The sequence below is a fragment of the Bos mutus genome, chromosome 7, assembly GCF_027580195.1.
Source record: "Bos mutus isolate GX-2022 chromosome 7, NWIPB_WYAK_1.1, whole genome shotgun sequence".
NCBI classification, from domain to species: domain Eukaryota; kingdom Metazoa; phylum Chordata; class Mammalia; order Artiodactyla; family Bovidae; genus Bos; species Bos mutus.
In genome coordinates, this window is record NC_091623.1 from 64154022 (window position 1) to 64176599 (window position 22578).

Below are 22578 nucleotides of genomic sequence, written 5' to 3' on the forward strand. Positions count from 1 at the left end.
ATATGGCATAAGGTAAGGGTAGATTCTTTTTTTTATCATTTTTGTTTTTCATTTTCCTGTTTTTCTCTTTATTTTTTGCATACGGTTATACAATTGTTTTTGCCCTGTTTGTTGTCTTTTTCTTTCTGAAAATTTTCGTTGGAAGATGATTGCTTTACAATGAAGTCTTGGTTTCTGCTGTATAACATGTATCAGCTGTAAGTATACATATATCTCCTCGTTGTTGAGCCTCCTTCCTTCCCTCTCACTCCATTCCTCTAGGTAATCACAGAGGACCCAGCTGAGCTCCCTGTGTTATATTGCAGTTTCTCACTAGCGATCTGTTTCACACATGGTAGTGTCAGCGCTCCCGTCTCAGTTTGTCCCACCCTCTCTCTCCTCCTCTCCTTTTTCCACTGAACTGTCAAAAATCAACTGATTTTATATATGGTCAAAATTTTTAGCCAAATATTTTAGCTCTAATTATTAGCTCTCTGTGGTATCATTGACACTCCTATCAGATTATCCAGATCAGTTCAGTCGCTCAGTCGTGTCCGACTCTTTGCCACCCCATGAATCTCAGCATGCCAGGCCTCCCTGTCCATCACCAACTCCTGGAGTTCACTGAGACTCACGTCCATCGAGTCAGTGATGCCATCCAGCCATCTCATCCTCTGTCGTCCCCTTCTCCTCCTGCCCCCAATCCCTCCCAGCATCAGAGTCTTTTCCAATGAGTCAACTCTTCGCGTGAGGTGGCCAAAGTACTGGAGTTTAAGCTTTAGCATCATTCCTTCCAAAGAACACCCAAGACTGATCTCCTTTAGGATGGACTGGTTGGATCTCCTTGCAGTCCAAGGGACTCTCAAGAGTCTTCTCCAATACCACAGTTCAAAAGCATCAATTCTTCGGCTCTCAGCTTTCTTCACAGTCCAGATTATTACGAGGATGTAAATAATTTTTAACTCTTTCCTCTTGTTTCACTTTTCCCTCTCAATGTTTAACAAACTACTGTTTAATATCAAAGTAATTTACATTTTTATATCAAATAAGTCAGAAAATATATTATTCAAAATGTATTCCTGAAAGGTGTTTTAGAGATATACTCAAGCTGTACATTAAATGGAATCCTAGAAAGAGGTAGAACATAATTAACCAGGTTGAGCAGAAAAATTAATTAGATGTATACAGTGGAACTAGAACATATAGGCTTTATAAAGTCTTTGGTCAACCCATAAAGGAAACACTGTGTATTATCTATTTACTCTTCAATTGCTCAAGAAGCAAAGTATTTATTATTTTCTGTAAATATATAATTATCTCTAATTACATTCATGAAGTATAAAAAAAGTATATAAATGATACACATACATTTATATATGATATACATATGAAGTGAAATTTGCATTAAATATGTGTGAAGCAGGTCCACTATCATTGAACACAAATATTAAAAAAATTTAGAAGGCAGAAAAATATTAATAACTATACACAGATGAAATTTGAGCTATTAGAAGAAAACATGAGAGAGTAGTAGAGATACATCTGGTGAAATGCTTTAAGTCTTCTCCATAGACAGGATATATTAATTACCAATGACATTTATTAAAAAGTCTCAAAAATATGAAATCATCAGAGAACTATAAAAGTATGCTTAACTTTCGAAATGCTATGGAAAAAGTCCTCTCAGCCTACTCAGAGACTGTTATATATACAGATTTTATATATATACACACACACACAGATTATTATGTACTATCTTTATATTATTATTTGTTCAATTCATTATCAATATGGGGAAGATCTAGGATAAAACCTTGTTTTTGGAAATCACAAAGTAGGTTATCTTAGATGAGTTTCTGCCATCTTGTCTCAGTTTCCCCATGAACAGAAGGAAGATATTAATGCAAATCTTAGACATCATCTGCTACAGTTCACCTCATGCATCACTTAGACCTACTCATGATTCTCATTAAGTACATTCCATTCTGAATTTCATTCTCCAAGGGGCTAGCCAGTCTTCAGATTTAAAGAAAATATTTACAAGATGTGGATTAGAAAGGCCAGCCATGCTATTTTCCTGTAGCAGTTAGTTAAGAGGTCACAAATAAAACCACTTCCTTCTTTGACTACCCATTGTTCATGCCTATCACCCAAGCTAACATTCTGCGAGTCCAGGCTGCATGTTTCTTGGGTAACCTGTACCTTCATCTTTAAGGAGTCTCAACTGGCTTTGTACACATTTGTCAGGTTACTCTCACTGTTCCACATGATCATCACCAGACATGGAAGAAGTGATTCCCCAGCGAACCCTTGAATTCTAAAAATATTCTGCCTTATCCCAATAATATATCAGGAACTCTTATCTCTTCATGATAAGCATCATCAATTATCTTTGCTAGTGTAACACGCTAGCTTCTGCCTGCTCATCTATTGGTATGGTTGTTCAGTCGCTCAGTTGTGTCCAACTCTTTGACACCCCATGGCCTGCAGTACACCAGGCTTTCCTGTCCTTCACCATCTGCCGGAGCTTGCTCAAACTCAAGTCCATTGAGTCGGTGATGCCATCCAACCATCTCGTCCTCTGTCGTCCCCTTCTCCTCCTGCCTTCAATCCTTCCCAGCATCAGCGTCTTTTCCAATGAATCAGCTCTTTGCATCAGGTGGCCAAAGTATTAGAGCTTCAGCTTCAGGATCAGTCCTTCTAATGAATATTTAGGATTGATCTCCTTTCAGTCCAAAGGACTGGATAAAACGGAGCTGAAGTTTTATCTTTAATGGAGCTCATAGTTCTGTCATATGATGGAAGCAATCCCATTTATCCCTGGAACCAGGGCCTCTAGTCCAGAAAACCTTAAAGTTTCAGGAACAGGAATCACAACACTCCCCAGTGGGCTGTTTGGACTGATGGTGAGGAGGGCTACTCTTGCTTCCTCACCTTGATTTCTGGATGCATGCATCTTATGTCCTGGGAATGTTGAACCATAGAAAGGCTATTGGTTCAAAACATATGCTGCATCTTGAAAAACAATGCCCTTGATGGTATCTTTCTTTCCTTCTTTTTTTTTTTTTTCCTTTTTTTTTTCACTATTTTTTAAATTGGAATATAATTACTTTCCAATTTTGTGTTAGTTTCTGCCATACAACATCGTGAATCAGCCGTATGTATACATATATTCCCTCCCTTTTGAGCCTCCCCCCCACACTCTCTCATTCCACCCATCTAGGTCATCATAGAGCAATGAGCTGAGCTCCCTGTGCTATTCAGCAGCTTCCCACTAGCTATCGATTTTATGCATCATAGTATATATATGTCAAAGCCACTCTCGATTCATCCCCCCCTCTCCTTCCCCCTCTGTATCAACAAGTCTGTTCTTCACATCTGTGCTTCTATTCCTGCCTTGAAAATAAGTTCATCAGCACCATTTTTCTAGATTCCATTTATATGTGTTAATATATAATATTTATGTCCATCAACAGATGAATGAATAAAGATATGATGTGTATATAGAATGGGATATTACTCAGCCATTAAAAGGAATGAAACTGAGTCAGATGAAGTGATGTGAATGAACCTAGAGCCCATCATCCAGAATGAAGTAAGTCAGAATGATAGTGTCGTTCTTAAGCTGAAACTTTAGTTATGCATTGAAGAAGCCATTGTGATGTCCTATTGGGTTGGCAGCTTATGACTAATGACATATATATCGGATCCATGGGGATATGCCCAGTATCACACCTGCTTTGCACAAAATGGGTCTCTTCCAATGAGGTGATGTCCTGTGAGATTCTATGATTGTAAGTCACTCTAAGTCATCAAATAGTGGTAGTGGTCAAGGTACTGTGGGAATGGATGGGAAGAAACATAATCATACATCAGTCCCTATAAATCAAATTGTTGACCCCTCCAAGCTGAGAGATTTACTCAACTTGCCACCGAGTGGCTGTATTGTTTCTTGGGGAATGGTGCCATATGGAGAGTTTAATAAGTCAATTCTTTTTTTGATTGGTTGAAATTCAGCACTAGTAGTAACCATGTACTGTCTTGGCAGCACAAGCATTTATGTGCAAACCTTTTCCCCTGACATTGCGATTACTCCATTTAGAGGCTGAATTTTTAAGTACTGTGTTGCCATTGATATATCTGTGGATGTAGCCATGTCAGGAATACAGACTATATGCATGTCCTTAGACTGCCTCCATTCTATGGCTACTTGATGACCAGGTATACTGTTCAAGAGCAGAAGATATTGCTCAGCTGGTAAAGAATCCACTTGCAAAGAGGAAGACCTGGGTTTGATCCCTGGGTTGGGAAGATCCCCTGGAAAAGAGAGAGGCTACCCATTTCAGTATTCTGGGCTGGAGAATTCCAGGGACCGTATAGTCTATGGGGTTGCAAAGAGTCAGAAACAACTGAGCAACTTTCACATCACATACTCTTCAAAGCTCTGCCCACAGGAGTGTTTCATCTCACTGCTGTCTTGAGTGGAATTGTAGTATAGCACCAATATACTTAATTGTACCAACATGACAACCTGAACCCATCATATTCTATACGCTGTCACAGGGAATCCCCCACAAAGCTGTAAGTAAGTGTGGGATTGGCATTAATGCAATAGAGAAAGGTGTCTTGAAGGGAAATTTTGGATCATCAGTAGCTTTCTTATATTCCCCAGGCCCCCTTTGGCACAAACTTGGAATGTATTACTTCCATCCTCTGCTTTACCCTTCAATCTTATTACTGAGAGGCTCTGATAAAATCCAGATATAGACAGGCATCGCTATCATATCATCACTTGATGCTGCAAAGTCAGATGCCAAGCTTCTATTCGAGTCCAGTAACATGCTAGGAGCCACCTTTCAAGTGATGCATAGTTCTCTGTTGTAGATGGCATCATCTTGCTGCATAAGTGAAGGGTCTTTACTGTGACTCTTCTCTTGGGGCTCATGGAAAATGTACATGGTACCCTTATCTAGAAATCTCTGATACCACAGGAGTCACTGTGATATATGGCCCAAGAAGCAGCAGTGTTTATAATGCAGCCTGATCCTACAGAAGAGCCCCATTCAAAATCGACAGATTCCCACATTACCCAATAAATGGGTTCACATCACTGGCCATAATTTATCTCCCTTTTGTTGGTAGGTTAAATGGGGATATAATGAGGACTTGCAGTATTCTTTTATGTTTTTGAGGGCAGCACTAATCCCTGCAACTCCACATAGGATAATATATTGCTTCTGATTTATTATTTTGGCCAGAGTCAGCAAGTTCAAGCACTGCCACTTGGCTTTTTCTCTCCTTCTGGCTCCTACTCCATAGGCCAGGGAACCAACTTGGGTGTACTGCCAGCTACCAAGTATATCCATACCAATTATCCACTCAGAGACCAGGAAAAATGACGTATTCGTCCCACTGAGAGACAAACTTTGAGCCAAGATACTAATTATCACCAGCATCTGCACTTTCACAGAGAAGCCATGATGGTGTTTTTGTTTCCTGTGTTAGAGTCATTAGACACAGTGTCAAACTATCCCTGAAAGTTTTGAATATTATCCTTCCCCTAGTGGATGCATATTTCCCAGGGAAATGATTATATCCCTAAGGAGGAGGACTGGAAGAATCGCCCTGTAAACGCTGCACAGGCATTTCAGAATCGTTGCTCAAGGGGACCCAGTCTTTTCTTAAATCTATGGATTCCAGGTCTGAGAATAGGCTCAGGTCTGGAAACTGGCAAAAGATCACGACTTTATGGGGGCCGATAAAGCCTTCTGTCTCTGTACCTGTGACCATTTTTTTATTATAGATATTAAGCAATACTCTTATTGATTCGTCAACTATCTTGATCCTAGGATGTTGGGCTACTACAGTCCATGGGGTCACAAAGAGTCGGACACGACTGAACAACTAGAGAAAGAGAGGGTCACCATGTTCTATGAACCATTATCATTGATTCAGCCCTAAGGGTCAGGGCTCTCTGGTTGCCTCTGACATTGCTGCCCATAATAGTAATTACATCAGTCTTGACTCTGATAATTAAGTGCTGCCATCTGGACTTTGCTAGTCTAGACCCACATCGTTTCCAGGGAACCCAGATCCATAAGAGTATAGCATACTGTTGGCATCCATACTCTTGGCCCAGCTCAGAGAGGACAGACCCCACTGAGCTTCTCTGCAATGCTGGCTCTGTATTACTAGCCGATGCCTATGAGTAGAGTGAATGGAAGTTTCCTCTGGGACCTTCAGAGGAACATAGAGATCCTCTGGCACTATACAAAATAAATCCATTTGGACATGACTAATTTTTTGAGCCTTTCCTCAGTATTCATCCATGCAGTTCTAGCTTTTCTAGCTATCATTTTTCCAACTTCAAGGAGCTATATTAGCAGCCTCTTAGCAATAACTGTCAGAGAAGGCAATGGCACCCCACTCCAGTACTCTTGCCTGGAAAATCCCATGGATGGAGGAGTCTGGTGGGCTGCAGTCCATGGGGTCGCTGAGAGTTGGACACGACTGAGTGACTTCACTTTCACTTTTCACTTTCATGCATTGGAGAAGGAAATGGCAACCCACTCCAGTGTTCTTGCCTAGAGAATCCCAGGGACAGGGGAGCCTGGTGGCCTGCTATCTATGGGGTCGTACAGAGTCGGACACAACTGAAGTGACTTAGCAGCAGCAGCAGCAATAACTGTAGATGTAACTGCTAGGACATTAAACTCTAAACCACAGGATATCCTCATTTAGTATCCAGCATGCTCTTTGGGGTCCTGCTAATATATGTTAGCTAGATTTGGAAGTGTCTTTGATGAATAATCCATTTTCTCCCCAAGTAGGGCTAATAGGTCCTGGTCATGCCATGGTAAGACTGAATCTAGTTAGTAGAAGGAAGGAAGTCACTGAAGGAAGTCAGGGCAGATTTTGCGGAGGCCAGAATCATCTTGCAAGGCATATACCTCACAGGAGCCCTTTAAATGGTCTCCAAGCAAGAAGAGGGTACTACAGTGATAGGAGGAAAACACTCCTGAGGGCTTAGATGGTGCAGGGTAAAGCTAGGAGTGTAGGTCCCTAGGACAGCCACCTACATTATTGTTATTGTTCACTCAGTAGCATCCGACTCTGCAACCGCATGAACTGCAGCACACCAGGTTTCCCTGTCTTTCCTATCTCCTGGAGCTTGCTTAAACTCATGTCCATTGAGTTGGTGATGTCATCCAACCATCTCATCCTCTGCCGTCCCCTTCTCCTCCTGCTTTCAATTTTTCCCAGCATCAGGGTCTTTTTCAATGAATTGGCTCTTCGCATCAGGTGGTCAAAGTATTGGAGCTTCAGCTTCTGATAAATATTCACAATTCATTTCCTTTAGGATTGATTGGCTTGATCTCATACTCTACATACTGTCATCCAATATATCAAGATCTTACTCCTTGTTTATCAGGATTCTGACATTAACATAGGAGATTTTTGAGGGCTGTTGAGTCAATGATCTTTGTAAATCTGCTAGTCTGAAAACCGGGTCCCAGCACTGAGCTTTGAAATAGTCTCCCTCTGACTTTGAGATAGTCTTCCCTGGTGGCTCAGAGGTTAAAGCATCTGCCTGCAATGCGGGAGACCTGGGTTCAATCCCTGGGTTGGGAAGATCCCCTGGAGAAGGAAATGGCAAATCACTCCAGTATTCTTGCCTGGAGAATCCCATGGACAGAGGAGCCTGGTGGGTTACAGTCCACGGAGTAGCAAAAAGTCGGACATGACTGAGCGACTTCACTTTCCCTCTGACTTAAGGAGATAAAGAGGTCTTTAGATACTCCTGTGGAGGCCTTTAGGCTTTCATATGTGAACCTGAGTTGAGAGTTAACTCATCTGACACCATCATTTTCTCCCCTTGGTACATGTATGGCGTGGAGCAGCCACCGATTGGCTTCACAGCCCTTATCATTACCATTGCCCCATCTTGCCCAAAAGCTTGAGATAGATAAGCATTTCTAAGCTAGTGCATTGCCCCCACTAGTAATTAGGTACTTATCAGAGTTAACAGCTCAAGTAGGCTCTCCTGTGCTTCTGAACTGAAATTACTCTCTTCTTCAAAATAAACTGCCAGATCCCTCTCATTCCTTTTCTCAAACCCCCTGAGAGAACCTAATATGATAATGTTACTGCATGGCAGAAATTTTCTGATGAGATTGCAAAATACCTGCAGGCGAGAAAAGCTCTTGCAGAACAAGGTATGACTTAGAATGAATTGTTCTGCCAGCATCTAGCTGACAGAGAGGAAAAGGGAGGTGGTGGGATGAGAGGGAAAGAAACAGAGAAACTGACCTGAGTGAGTTTCCAAACTTTCCAGTCAGATAAATCTTCCTGCTCTGAGGAGTGAGAGGGGGCAGAAAGAAGACTCCTCTGGTTCAGAACCCCAAATATAAACATGAGGAGGTGGGGAGAAGTATATAAGGATAGACTAGTTTTTTCTCTTAAGAAATATCTTCAAAGACCAATTTGTTTTAAAAATCAATTATTAATAAGCAACCTGTTGTAGAATGGCTCACTGATAACAATACATTTGGATGACTAATTTAGGTTGCTTTTCTATAATAATAAGCTAGAATCACCCAATGAATACCATGTACCATGGGAATGACTCAAACCCTATGAACACACTTGAATACTTTCAGGATATGAGGATGGAACCTAGGAAGGTACATTTGTTATCTTGTAGAAGTACTGGGAAAAACAGGCTCCTTTCAGAAACAGTTTTAAACCCAATAGGAAATAAAGACTACACTATTGAGTCACAATAATATTCCTAGCATACATCATGCATGATGGAATTTTTTCTACCTGCTGAGCTCATTCTCCCTTTCTGTAGGGTTTGGTGGTTTGGCCAGACAGTTGATTCTCTAAGACACATCTGGCTATGTCGTTAACAGTTATTCCTGAATGTTTTGGCTATTGCCAAAGCGGTCTGCTGGTTTAAAAAAAATCAGAGTGCCATCTTGGGAAAAATTATTCTTGCAGACTCTTGTTTACAATCCAACTCAGTTAAGAAGGCAAAAACTATTTTTTCAGCATCTCTTAAAAGTCTTTAAGAGAAAATGCAGTGAAGAATTTATGTCTTTGTTTCTCTTTAAGTTGAGTCACTGCAAGTCCATGACTTATTGAGAGTGTTGTCTTATTTACTTTCTTATTTACACGGGGTATCAAAATACTCTTAAATGTAGAGGTTTTTCTGACAGTTTTTCATCATTGGAGAAACAGAAAACACCCACCAAGAGCCTCTTCCTTTAAATTCTTAATAGGAAAAAGGATGTATGTGGAAACCCTGGATGTTTCTTTCATTTTCCCTCTTCTTCATTTTATCCTTTTGCTGATCTTGAATTTTCTGGATGTTCAAGTTGGCAAGAAAGTATTTCCAGTCTGTGATTCAACTCCAGGTAGAAGGGAGAAAAAGTTGAAACACTATACTTTTATTCTCGCTCCAAATATATATCCCTCTTATTGATGGCAATTTTATTTTCAAAGTGTTTAAAAAACTACACATTGATCTTTCACAAACTTAAAAACAGTATTTTTAGTCCTAACTATATGTGGCTCTTCTAAACACCTTCCTTATATTACTCATTCTCAAACACCTCTATGCAGCAAGTTCCGTTTTACCTTTATTTTACAGATGTAGGACTCGGGCACAAAGAGGTTACGTAACTTGCCCAAGTGAGGCGTGGAGCTGGGATGGAGATCAGGCAGTCTTGCATCAGAGTCTGTGTTCTCACTCATTAATTTATACTGCTTCTGTGTGTGCTTTTATTATCCACATCTGAGAGAAAGCTAGATAAACTGCCACAAAATAGCAAAGGAAGAAGCCTGTCTTTTCTCACCTCGGTTTCCATTCAGTTCTATAGCATCTGCTTGACAGTCTGATGGTAACAAGTTTGATCTCAGAAGCCTTGCACTGCTTCCTTTTATTTTTTAAAGTGACGCAAATAATGCTAGAATTTTAATGGCGATTACTGCAACTTAAGAGAGCTGTCTCTGACAAACTAAGGCATGGAACCAACAAAACATAACAACAAAAAGCTTTGGTTTCATTCAATCCATAATACCTCTAGATGCCCCATTTTATTCATTAAAAGATGTCGGGCATGTTCGTAAACCACATAAGTGTAGAAAGGGAAAATATATAGAATAAATCAAGATAAAGCAAATTCTCCCTGAATCAGTCATCATGTCTATTTCTCTCCAACTGTAGTTCAAGTCATGAGCACCACTAACCATGGTCCCAATCTCCTAACTGGCACTCTTGCTTTTTATCCCTGTTCTCCATCCAATATCAGTTTCAACTCTCCTAGCTTCCCACTCGGAGAAGGCAACGGCACCCCGCTCCAGTACTCTTGCCTGGAAAACCCCATGGACGGAGGAGCCTGGAAGGCTGCAGTCCATGGGGTCGCTGAGGGTCGGACATGACTGAGCAACTTCACTTTCACCTTTCACTTTCATGCACTGGAGAAGGAAATGGCAACCCACTCCAGTGTTCTTGCCTGGAGAATCCCAGGGACAGGGGAGCCTGGTGGGCTGCCATCTATGGGGTCGCACAGAGTTGGACACGACTGAAGTGACTTAGCAGCAGCAGCAGCAGCAGCTTCCCACTGCAGTGTGAGAACCCCAAATCTCTTCAAAATCCTTTCCATCCAGGCTGTCTCTTCAGTCTCAGTTTTCCTCCTATTAACAAGTTGTTTGCCTCACTGAACTTCTTGCAGTTTTAAAAAATATCCTGTTTCTATATTCCTGAAAACCTTTGCACCTGTTATTTCCCTTTCCTTTAACAACATCCAAGACTGACTCCTATAATTGTGTTTTATATGTTACTTCCTCAGAGGCTTTCCCTAACTTCTATTCCCAATTAAATGTTTTTGTTCTATGCTCTTTATCACTGTTACTATTTTTCTTTGAAATTTTAACAAGCTTGGTAAAACATACTTATTTGTGTCATTGTTTATCTTTTTACTAGACTATCCAACTGAATTCGCACTCAGGGCACACGTCACAATAGCTGTCACATAGCACCGACCACCACTGCTGCTGCTGCTAAGTCGCTTCAGTCCAACTCTGCGACCCCAGAGACGACAGTCCACCAGCCTCCCCTGTCCCTGGGATTCTCCAGGCAAGAACACTGGAGTGGGTTGCCATAGCCTTCTCCAGCATCCACCACTAGGTGGCACCAAAGCACAGTGGGGACCCAGGTGGATATGGATCACAAGAGGGATACCTGGCTCAACACAGTTATTTCATTTAACTGGTAATAGCATCAACCTGCATTTGAATTTTTAGACCACCCCACTCCCCAAATATATGAGAGTAAGCTTTTATGGAATTGTGTTCTGTTCTGATTCTACTGTCTACAAGGTTGATAATCAGAGAATTAGAACATATATTTTATGAGCTTGTCTTGGGTCTAAAGACCATGACTCAAAAGTCTTAAAGATACAGAATTCATAGCAAAATAATCAACTGTTTTAATATTAGAATTACACTGAAATCTACTTTAGATGTAATGATTAAGTTCCCCATCACTTGAGTTGCTCAATAAGAGACCAGATGCTCAGTTGCCCTGATACTGTGTAAGAGATTGAAGTGTCCAGAAAAAGTTTCAATTAGATGACCTCAGAGACTTTCAGTCTTGAGAATCTGTGCTTCTGGAATCCAATTTAAACGTTTAAAAAATATAAAAGTTCTTTAAGAATACCAGTTAAGAAACAATTGGCATTACTCTTCAGAGGAATGAGAATTCTTCTTTATGGGCATAATATGGTCAAAAGTGCTTAAATATTAGAATCAGGCTGACTTGAATTAAAACCCAAATTCTGCCACTTTCTAGCTATGTGATCCTAAATGAGATTTTTTTTTTAAGTTTATTTCTAAGTGGATAATAAGACCAAATTACTGAATTATCCTTATGCTTCTCTTAGGCCAAAACCACCAGTAATGTTTGGTTTTAAAAAGATACTCTCCCCAAAAAGAAGATAGTTCTTTCTTCTGTAAGGTATACAATGATTTTAAACCAACACATGGTCTACCGCCACCACCAGTCTCAACAACAAAAGCCCCAAATTCCTCTTTTGCCTATTCCAAAAGCAAAGATTGTTTCTGAGTCATTTTTAAATGGCAAATAATGTAGGAAGATTGACGTTAGGGAGATTTTCTACTTACTAAACCTATTTTTAAAATAGAAATAGCTTGGAAACTATTTTCCCCTCTTCCAGTAGGGGCTGGGCACAAATGTTCTTTTTCTTTTGGTTTTCCATCCTCTGGATAATTAGGAAACAAGAAGATCTAGTGTAAGAGAACATAGGAAAACCTTTCTGCAGCAACAGGAATGCTGGAGAGGCAAAAAGAGCTTTACTTTTATTAACTTCAGCAGCTTAGTGGAATTAAAACAATAACCCGTGGCTTGTATGTCGAGAAGTAATATAAAACAGCCAAGAAACAAGTTACAGGGGCTTTGACAATAAAGCAGCCTAAAGTCAGAAGTTACCTAAGCTTAAGCTCTGAAAATGACTGTGACACTACTCTAAGATTCAGGGTGGTTTATTTGAATATTACAATCAACATCCGTATATAACATAAAAATTAGAATGATATGAAATACATCTCATTATGTCTTTTTCTAAAATGAATCTAAGTGTGGCAAGGCACTGGACTCAGAGGTCAGAAAGCTGAATAATCATCTTGTCCTTGCTTCTTACTTGTGGTGTGACAGTTTCTGGGTTTCACTATGGTTTCCCTGGTAGCTCAGCTTGTGAAGAATCCACCTGCAATGCAGGAGACTCCAGTTCAGTTCTTGGGTCAGGAAGATCCCCTCGAGAAGGAACAGGCTACCCACTCCAGTATTCATGAGCTTCCCTGGTGGCTCAGCTGGTAAAGAATCTGCCTGCAATGCGGGAGACCTGGGTTCTATCCCAGGGTTGGAAGATTCCCCTGGAGGAGGTAAATGCTACCCACTCCAGTATTCTGGCTTGGAGAATCCACATGGACAGAGGAGCCTGGCAGGCTACACTCCATGGGGTCACAAAGAGTCACACACGACTGAGTGACTAATCACACATGAGTCAGAAAGCCTCACTCTGGTTCTCAGCAAAATTAGAAGGTTGAAGCCAATCACTCTCAAGTCCCACTCAGCTGCTGAATTCTCTGATTCTACCTGTTAAAGTTTATTCATATGTTCAGTCAGTAAGTCAATCAGTTGTTAGTAGAAAAAAATAATTCATTACCAATGTGTTGGCTGCATAGATACAATGTATTCAGCAAGAATATTTAATGAGCTCTAACTGTGTGCCGAAGAAGGCAATGGCACCCCACTCCAGTACTTTTGCCTGGAAAATCCCATGGACCGAGGAGCCTGGTAGGCTGCAGTCCATGGGGTCGCTAAGAGTCGGACACGACTGAGTGACTTCACTTTCACTTTTCACTTTCATGCATTGGAGTAGGAAATGGCAACCCACTCCAGTGTTCTTGTCTCCAGGGGCAGGGGAGCCTGGTGGGCTGCCGTCTATGGGGTCACAAAGAGTCGGACACGACTGAAGCGACTTAGCAGCAGCAGCAACTGTGTGCCAGGCCCTGTTCTGAGCTATGAGGAAATATTAGTATGAAAAAAGACCTTTTTTAGTTTTATATTCTACAGAGGAAATGGACATAAAATTGGCAAGTAAGTAAACACGCAGTATGTTTGAGAGTAATAAGAGCTGTGAAGAAAGCCAGGAGGAAATGTCAGGAGTTGAAACTTTTAAGTCTCAGTGGGAAGATCGCTGTTGATCAAAGACAGGAAGCAAAACACATGTATATCAGAGGAAAGAATGCTTCAAGGAGAAGAAACAGAAGCTGAGCCTGGAAGATCCAAGTACCAGCAGAGAGGCGGGTGTGGATGCCTGGGGACAGAGTAACAAGAGGTGAGGTGTATCATTATGATCCTGGAAGGACATGTGGACACTTCCACAAGATAACTGAGAATTTGATGAGGGAGTATTTATAAAGCTGAGCTGTGTTAAGACTGGCAAACAAGAGCTGATGAAAACCCCAGGACAGTCTAGACTTAAAATGGGACGGGAAGGAGGGATCACTAAACACAGAGGGAGTTATCACTGGAGATGGAGGAGAGGATAGTGGAGACGGTCACCAGTGGGGGTTGAGGACCTGGGCACAGAAATACAGCTCCTGCCAGTGTGGGGCCTGGCAGAGAGAGAGCTAGCAGAATAGACACCCACCTCTTTTATCTTACTCTTCTGCTTTGACAGTGGTCCCCATCCTCTAAAGCAAACTAGAAGTCAAGGAAGGGGACCTGTTGATGTGGTCAAGGTCAGCATCCAAGGGCCCAGATCAGGGGACAAGAGTGATTTAAAAGAGTAGAGAGTATATAGCACATGAAGTCAGAGAGGTGCTGAGGAACTAGATCATAAGAGCCTCTAAAGCAAAGTAAGGAAGCAAGGACTGTTTTTTAATGATGTCCATCCTATGCACAGGGCTTTCCTAGTGGCTCAGATGGTAAAGAATCTGCCTACAATGCAGGAGGCCTGGGTTTGATCTGTGGGTTGGGAAGATCCCCTAGAGAAGGGAATGGCAACCCACTCCAGTGTTCTTGCCTGGAGAATTCCATGGACAGAAGAGCCTGGTGGGCTATGTCCTATGGAAAAGTTGCAAGAACAATTCCTTCCATCTGAACATTTTCCACATTTGTTCCATCACCTTTTCTCTCTCTCCTCCTCCCCTCTCTCTCTCTCTATATATATATACACACACAATCCCACAATGGTAAATATAAATATAATGGTGTATATATGTGTATATATATATATATATATACATATACACACACACACAATGATAAATATAAATATACATACATCTCTTGACTGGCAGTCCTATCACTGCCAGATAATCCAGTAATCCAGCCTATATGTCTCAAAAGCAAGAATGCTGTCCCAAAGAACTGGCACAGATCCCCTTTAATTTAGAAGTGAATAGTGATAAAGCGTTACTGTCTAATTCCCAGACCCTATTCGAGTTTTGCCAACGACACCAATAAGGATCCCAGCCAGGAACCCAGAGCTGCCACGTCCCATCAGTCTCCTTACACCTGCAACAGTTCTTTCGCATTTCCTTGCCTTTCACTCCTTGACAATTTAAAAGAGCACAGATCTTTTCTTTTGTAGGGTACCCTCAACCTGGATGTTTCCTTATATGCATCTCAAGCCGTGCATTTCTGGCAGTAATGCTGGGCGCTCCGCAGAACCTCATCTCAGGAGACCCACAGGACACCCTGTTCCTTCTACTGGGGATGTTAAACTTCCTCACTTGTCAAGTCGGTTTTTGTCAGATTTCCTTACCATCTTCACCCAAAACAGAGTCAACATTTTCCCATTTTTATTTGGTTATTAGTATTTAAATTTTTAATTGACGTCTAGTTGCTGCACAATAGTATATAATCTACAGGTGTACAATACAGTGATTCACAATTTTTAAAGGTTATACTCCAATTATAGTTATTACAATATACTGGCTATATTCCCTATGTTGTATTGATATACCCTTGTAGCTTACTTTACCTAATAGCTTGTACTTCTTATTCTCTTTTTATTTAAATTCACTGGGAGATTTTCACATATTATGTAAGCATCCTATTCTTTTTTTTTTTTTTTGCAAGCATTCTATTCTTCATTGAACCTCTGCCTATTAGCCTTAGTATCCATGGTCGATTCCTTCTGAAATTAACAGCCATTTATGATAGTTGGTCGGAGAAGGCAATGGCACCCCACTCCAGTACTCTTGCCTGGAAAATCCCATGGACGGAGGAGCCTGGTAGGCTGCAGTCCATGGGGTCACACAGAGTCGGACATGACTGAGCGACTTCACTTTCACTTTTCACTTTCATGCATTGGAGGAGGAAATGGCAACCCACTCCAGTGTTCTTGCCTGGAGAATCCCAGGGACGGGGGAGTCTGGGGGGCTGCCGTCTCTGGGGTCACCAGAGTCAGGCATGACTGAAGTGACTTAGCAGCAGCAGCAGCATGATAGTTGGTTGCCAAAAACTGGCTGTTTTCATCGCCAATAATTCTATGTCTATAAACTGATATTTTATAGTAAGATAAAGGTTTGCTATCACCTTCATTTACTTATTCATTTATTTATACCAGTAAAATTATCACATATACACCATAGGTATATTTACATGTTTCTCTGCAAAATGAGTTATTTTATTCAATATTTTGTAAACTGGAATTTTTATTTATTTCAGTGCTTTGATTGTCACTAATTTGGCCATGGAAAGCCTCTTCAAGTTGGCTCTTCTGCCTTTTGATATGTCACCATACTTTTTTAAGTTTTTGTTTTCTTTCTGGCACAAAAAGATGTTCCGGTCTCATCTTACTGTTTCTCTGTCCTAGCCCTGGACTCGGCCATTTCTCTAAGGAGTCTTAGTTTCTTTCAATGATGGATGGTATTTAGAAACCAAAATCTGGATTCTTAGTATACTAATTACTCCAAGTGTTATAGCTTCTGGGACCTTTCAGCAGACAGAGCTAGGATATATATATATGCACACACACACACAAATGCGTGCACATATGCACACAGATAGCTATTCATGAATCCATCTCTGTATATAGTTGAAAAACTATAAATTCATACAAATACTTGTAACTCTAATCAACACTTATGGACAGATCAAATAAGATGACAGACTGAATTTAGCAATGTGAAGTTTTTAAATGACTTTTCTAGGAATATTTCTAATGGAACGGTGCAAGTCAAAGTCTGTTTAAAATAGGTTTGAATATGAGGGATAAAATTGGAAACAGTATGTAAAACAGCACTTCAAAGAAGTTTTTCTGTAAAGAAAAAGAAAAGGGTAATACTAATTGATTTTGTTATTAAGCCAGATGATATAATAACAAAAAGAAACACTGTTATTGAGCTGGCAGAACAGTTGTGAATGATGCCAAAGAGAAGAAACAAAAAAAGGATTTTCCATTTATAGTAGTTAAAGAATAAGTGGAGTATTTGGGTAAGTTGCAGGTTAGTAGGCAGAGACAGTGGGAACTTGTTGAAGTTTTCTTCTGGTTGAGGAGAGAGTATGAATTAATCATTTGTTAGAGATGGTAACAAAATGAAGATAAGAAATATAGCATGATTGCAAGGTAAATACAAGAACCCATTTGAAGTTAGTGATCATATTTTTAAACGTGATGCAAGTGAGCACAGCTGTGTATTTTTTCTTTAGCCACTTTTGGTTGTAGAGAGTTGAAATTACTCTGACTAGTGATAAAACCAAATAAGAGAGTTGAAGGAAGACAGAGGAGGAAGTCGAGGATATTTGCTGCGAAGAGGGTATGACTGACCATGGAATTTAAGCTAAGAAGAGAGAAAATGAGTTGGTGATGGGATCAATTATCTGAAAGTCCTGGTGATACTGCGGGTTGATGAAGTGGGGTTACTAGGAGTGAGCAGGAGAGATATGAGGTCAGAAAGTAGCATCTTTGAAACCGAAATTATTGAGGGATTGCAGTTATTTGCAGTGACAAAGTCAATGATATGATTCAGGGTATAAGTTGTTGAGATAAGATACTGGGGAATTTATCAAGGATTAAGAGGCCAGAGAACTGGATCATTTACATGGATTTGGACATTACCAAGAAATAGAAGAGATTTATACTGGCAAGGAAATAAAATCATTTGTGAATAAGGGGCAGTATCCTAGCAGTGATAGATGATGGCAATAAAAAGGGTCAGGGAATGCCATATCCCTGTAATAGAAGATACGGAACTGGACGTTTTAAAGGATAGAGGAAGAGAGATCTGAACCAGCAGTGGGGACTAAGAAGGACATGCGTTCCCTCCCACAGGCCAGTGGACGAGGAGTGGGAAGGCAAACAGCCATTACACAGAGCGCAGTGGTGTCTTCAACCCACGTCTAGATGTTTTTGGAGCAAAAAACGAAGGAAATTTTCAGAGAAATGGATGAGGATACATGAGATTTTTGAGTCACAGAAAGCATACGAAAGGGCTTCCCCAAATTGTGGGGGCATAAAACATGGAGTTAGAAAAGGTAAAATCAGAGCCATCCAGAGAGAGATTAGAGTGTGTGAGATGGAGGAGGACTTAGAATGTGGGGGTTTATGTCCACAAAAATGAGAACGTGGTGAGATAAGGCCCAACGGTCTTCAGGCAGAATACAGAAAGGGACCGTCAGTGTGGGAGCGAGGTTCGTGGTTCTCGGTAGACACATGCGGGTTTAGAGACCTCAGTAGACTCTGGATGTTGGAGATGTAAAGTCCCACAGAGGCATAGTCTTCTTCTGACCTCTTTGAGGGGTGATAGTAACCGACACTCAAGGCTCCCCTTACTTCCTGTTGATGGGACTCATTTATTGATACAAATGCCCTCACAAAGGCCATGTGTGAGTTTGTGTGATAGAACAGTAGACTTCTTTGGAGGTATTTCAAAAAATTAAACTACAACATTAAAAGTGACGGTATCCTCTACCCTCTTGGGGCATAATCCTCAATTTTGGTGCCTCTCCCAGGACACAGAAAATAAGGATGGAAATCTGCCCCAGAAACCCAGATGAACATGGCCAACATACTCTTTACTTTCCATTCTCTGTTTATAAGGACTCCTGCTCCTTCTCAGCCTGGATTGATAAGAAGTGTATTCTCCACAAGGGGAGAGAATGTTCACATCCAAACCTGAAAGCATTCTGTTTCTCCAGGTATAAAAGGTGGTGCCTTTGTATTGCAATACTTCCAAATATGTGGGGAAAAGTGGAGGTCCTCCATGCTGAACTGATTAGTAAAGACTCCGGGGCAGATTAGAGATTGAGGCTCTGGGCTTCAGTTTCTTCTCTGCTTATCTTAATGCCATTACAAGGATGACTAGGGAAAACTTGCTTAATCCTTAGTAGTGACATTTTCTCCCCACCACTCTGAACCTTCCTTCTTAAATGAGTAACTCCTGAGATACCTTTTGTTGAGCAAGATAGAGGAACATGCAAAATCACAGAAACCAGATAAGAAGGGGAAAGAGAAACTGAGCAGATAATCCAGAGTTCAGAGAAGAGGAAATAGAGGTGGCGGAGCCTGAAGAGAAAACAAAGAAGAGACATTGAAAGCCGGTAAAAACACTGGCAGTGGGCTTAGAGAGAAAGAGAAATAGTAAAGATTGTTAAGTGGTTTTCAGGAACTTAACTCTGAGATGAGATGCTAGCTCCCTCCTCTGTCTCCCTAGACACATTTCAATAAAATTCTATCTCAGGTTTGCTATTTTTGCCCTGTTGCTATGATTTTTATTAACATGAGATATAATGATATGTGTGACTGGATTCCAGCTGGGTGCCAGGTGAAGCAGGCCTGTCCAAGAGAGGCTCAGGTATGAGCCTTTCTCCCTTATTTTTATGGCAGTTCCCTATTTTTTTGGAGGCAAACTGCAGCTAACGTACGTATTTGGTAAAAACTATCTGTCCAGTACATGAACACTGCTGTATTAGCATTATAATTTCTTACTGTAAGAATGTCATACTCAGAAAATAAAATATAATAAAACGGGAACCACACCTTTCTGGTCTGAGCGCTTCAGCGCTGTAACCTGAGGGCCCTAGTCTGTCTTTGGTCTTTCTTCTCAGGATCACAAAATTTAGCCAGAGGGGAAGCATGTGCCTCCGGCAGTGCACTGCTCGGTTTGAAAGCAGTCCCCATTTCTGAGCAAATTTGGGTTACTGGGTTTCAATGTCCAAGTTCAGATTTTTCACCTGTAAAAACTGGGTTAATTGCAACATCTGCTAAAGCATGTAGTGAATTCCTTAGCACAGTACCTGAAACAAATCTTTAATAAATGGTAGCTACTATTAAAGATATAATAATTCCTAATTTTGGAACATTCAATTTTGTATTTCCCATGAAGGCAAAGTCTAAATTAATTTTGTAAACTATATCTACTTTTCAAAATCCAAAGATACTTTTAAACAAATATCTAATGAAAGAATATATATTGATGACTAAAGATTTTTTTTGATTCTATGTTTGCTTATCTGGCTTGTTTATAAAATAGAAAATCAATATCCATTTAAAGTCATCCTTTCCTAAAAGTGGAATTTTAAACGATGAATGTTAGAAAATTTTATTGGCTAATCTAAATAAATGAGTTTCTTTTTCTCTTTTTCCCACAACTGTGATTCTAAATGTCTAGTATCATACGTTTCCCCGTTTTCACTATTAATTTAGTTTTAAAATTACTTACTATATTGTTGTCTAAAGGAAATGTTTTAATAAATCTGATTGCCCTTCTTTTTCCTTTTAGACTGGTACCATTCACAAATAGCTATTGCTCCACTGCTAAAGTATTCTCTTAATCTTTTAATGATTGTCTCCAAGTAACGTGGTTCATAATCTGCCTACCAAATCGTTATACGAGCATGTGTGCTAAGTCGCTTCAGTCACGTCTGACTCTTTGTGACACTATGGACTGTAGCCCACCAGGCTCCTCTGTCCATGGGATTCTCCAGGCAAGAATACTGGAGTGGGTTGCCATTCCCTTCTCCAGGGGATGATCTTCCTGACCCAGGGATCTAACCCCTGGTCTCTTATACCTCCTGCATTGGCAGGTGGATTCTTTACCACTAGCACCACCTAGGAAGACCTATATTTGTGGCTCAGATAGTAAAGAGTCTGCCTGCAATGCAGGAGACCTGGGTTTGATCCCTGCATTGGGAATACCCCCTGGAGAAGGGAACGGCAACCCACTCCAGTATTTTTGCCTGGAGAATTCCATGGACAGAAGAGCCCTGGTGGGCTACAGTCCCACAAGGAACACAGGGCAAGGAGTCAGACACAACTGGGCAACTAACACTTCCACACTTTTTTTGCTATATATATACAAACATACTTTGTGTGTGTGTGTGTGTATATATATACACACACATATATACAAACATATATTTACTTATAAATAGTTACTCAATAAAATTTCATTTTTAAATAGATTTAACTCTTTTCTATTTTTGCATTGAAATGTCTAGGTTTATTTTAAACTTTATATTGTTTAAACTTTACCATGTTCTGCTCCTTCAACTTAATTAATGCTTGTTAGTTACTCACATCTGATACTGTTTTACTCTTTATACTTCCACTGTTATCTCTCTTTAATATTCTCTTTTATGATGGCTGTATTTTCAGTTCATATAAAGTTTTTCCTCTGGCTGATTTCAGTTCCTATGCATATTTTTGCATTTTTGGCACTTAATTTTTTTCAAATTTTAATATTGATAAAACTTGCAAATACATTTTCTGATAAATATCTACTACTTATTACCTATCAGTGTTAGGATTTATAGATTAAGAGATTGGTTTTACTTGATCACTTGATATTTGTGCTTTTGTCATTAGGATCTTACAAAAGCCCTACCCAACTGAAGCTGGAGGAAAAGAGCCTAATTTTTTGCTGTGTATCATCAATGGACAAATCAATACGGAAGCGGAAAGGTAGGTAGATATGGAGACAGATATAGACAGATAAACAGATAGATGACTGTATCATGAATAATGTTCTATTATTTGAGTTAATTTCCTTGGGCTCCAAAATCACTGTGGACAGTGGCTGCAGCCATGAAATTAAAAGACAGTTGGTCTTTGGAAGGAAAGCTATAACAAACCTAGACAGCATATTAAAAAGCAAAGACATTACTTTGCCAACAAAATTTAATATAGTCAAAGCCATGGTTTTTCCAGTACTCGAGTATAGCTGTGAGAATTGGACCATAAAGAAAGCTGAGTGCTAAAGAACTGATGATTTTGAACTGTGGTGCTAGAGAAGACTCTTGAGAGTCCCTCGGACAGCAAGGAGATCCAACCAGTCAATCCTAAAATAAATCAACCCTGAATATTCATTGGAAGGACTGACGCTGAAGCTGAAGCTCCAATACTTTGACCACCTGATGGGAAGAGCTGACTCACTGGAAAAGACCCTGATGCCGGGAAAGACTGAGGGCAGGAGGAGCAGGGGGTGACAGAGGATGAGATGGTTTTATGACATCAACTCAATGCCCATGAGTCTGAGCAAACTTCAGGAGATGGTGAAAGGACAGGGAAGCCTGGCATGCTGCAGTCCATGGGGTCACAAAAAACTAGACACCACTTAGCAACTGAACAACAACTACAATTTGTGTTAATAGAATCTCCACAAAATCCTTCTTGGCAAAATGTTCCCAAGCTACATATTCAATTCAAAACAAATACACCTTTCTCTAGCCTACTAATTCACTGCAACTCTCACTGGTTGATGTAAATGCCTGCTCAGCTCTTTGGTTTAATAATCTTTCCTTTGGAACAAAGCTGAATTAGTCTTGACAGATCACTCTCTTGATGGCTCATCATGATTATATACACTAAAAAGGAAGCAAATGAATGTTCATTGAAGATTAATTAAAGTACAGTTAGGTTTCAGTAACAAGTTAGTCCAAACTCAAAATGAATCCATTAAATAGACATTTACTTGCCACCTTATCAGCCCTGGCTGGGCCAATGAAGGGTGTTCATGGATCAAAACAGGTAGAGATGATCATTTCTCTATCAGGCTTCA

The 22578-nt window shown here is 40.3% G+C and overlaps 1 long non-coding RNA gene across 1 annotated transcript in view; it reads left to right on the forward strand.

Annotated features, from left to right (window-relative positions):
* Positions 1-22578, forward strand: part of LOC138988636 (uncharacterized) — a 94120-nt gene that overhangs the window by 33169 nt on the left and 38373 nt on the right. Inside the window, exon 2 of the long non-coding RNA XR_011464908.1 lies at positions 21387-21482. This is a non-coding gene — a long non-coding RNA (uncharacterized lncRNA). The remainder of the gene's footprint in view (positions 1-21386; positions 21483-22578) is intronic.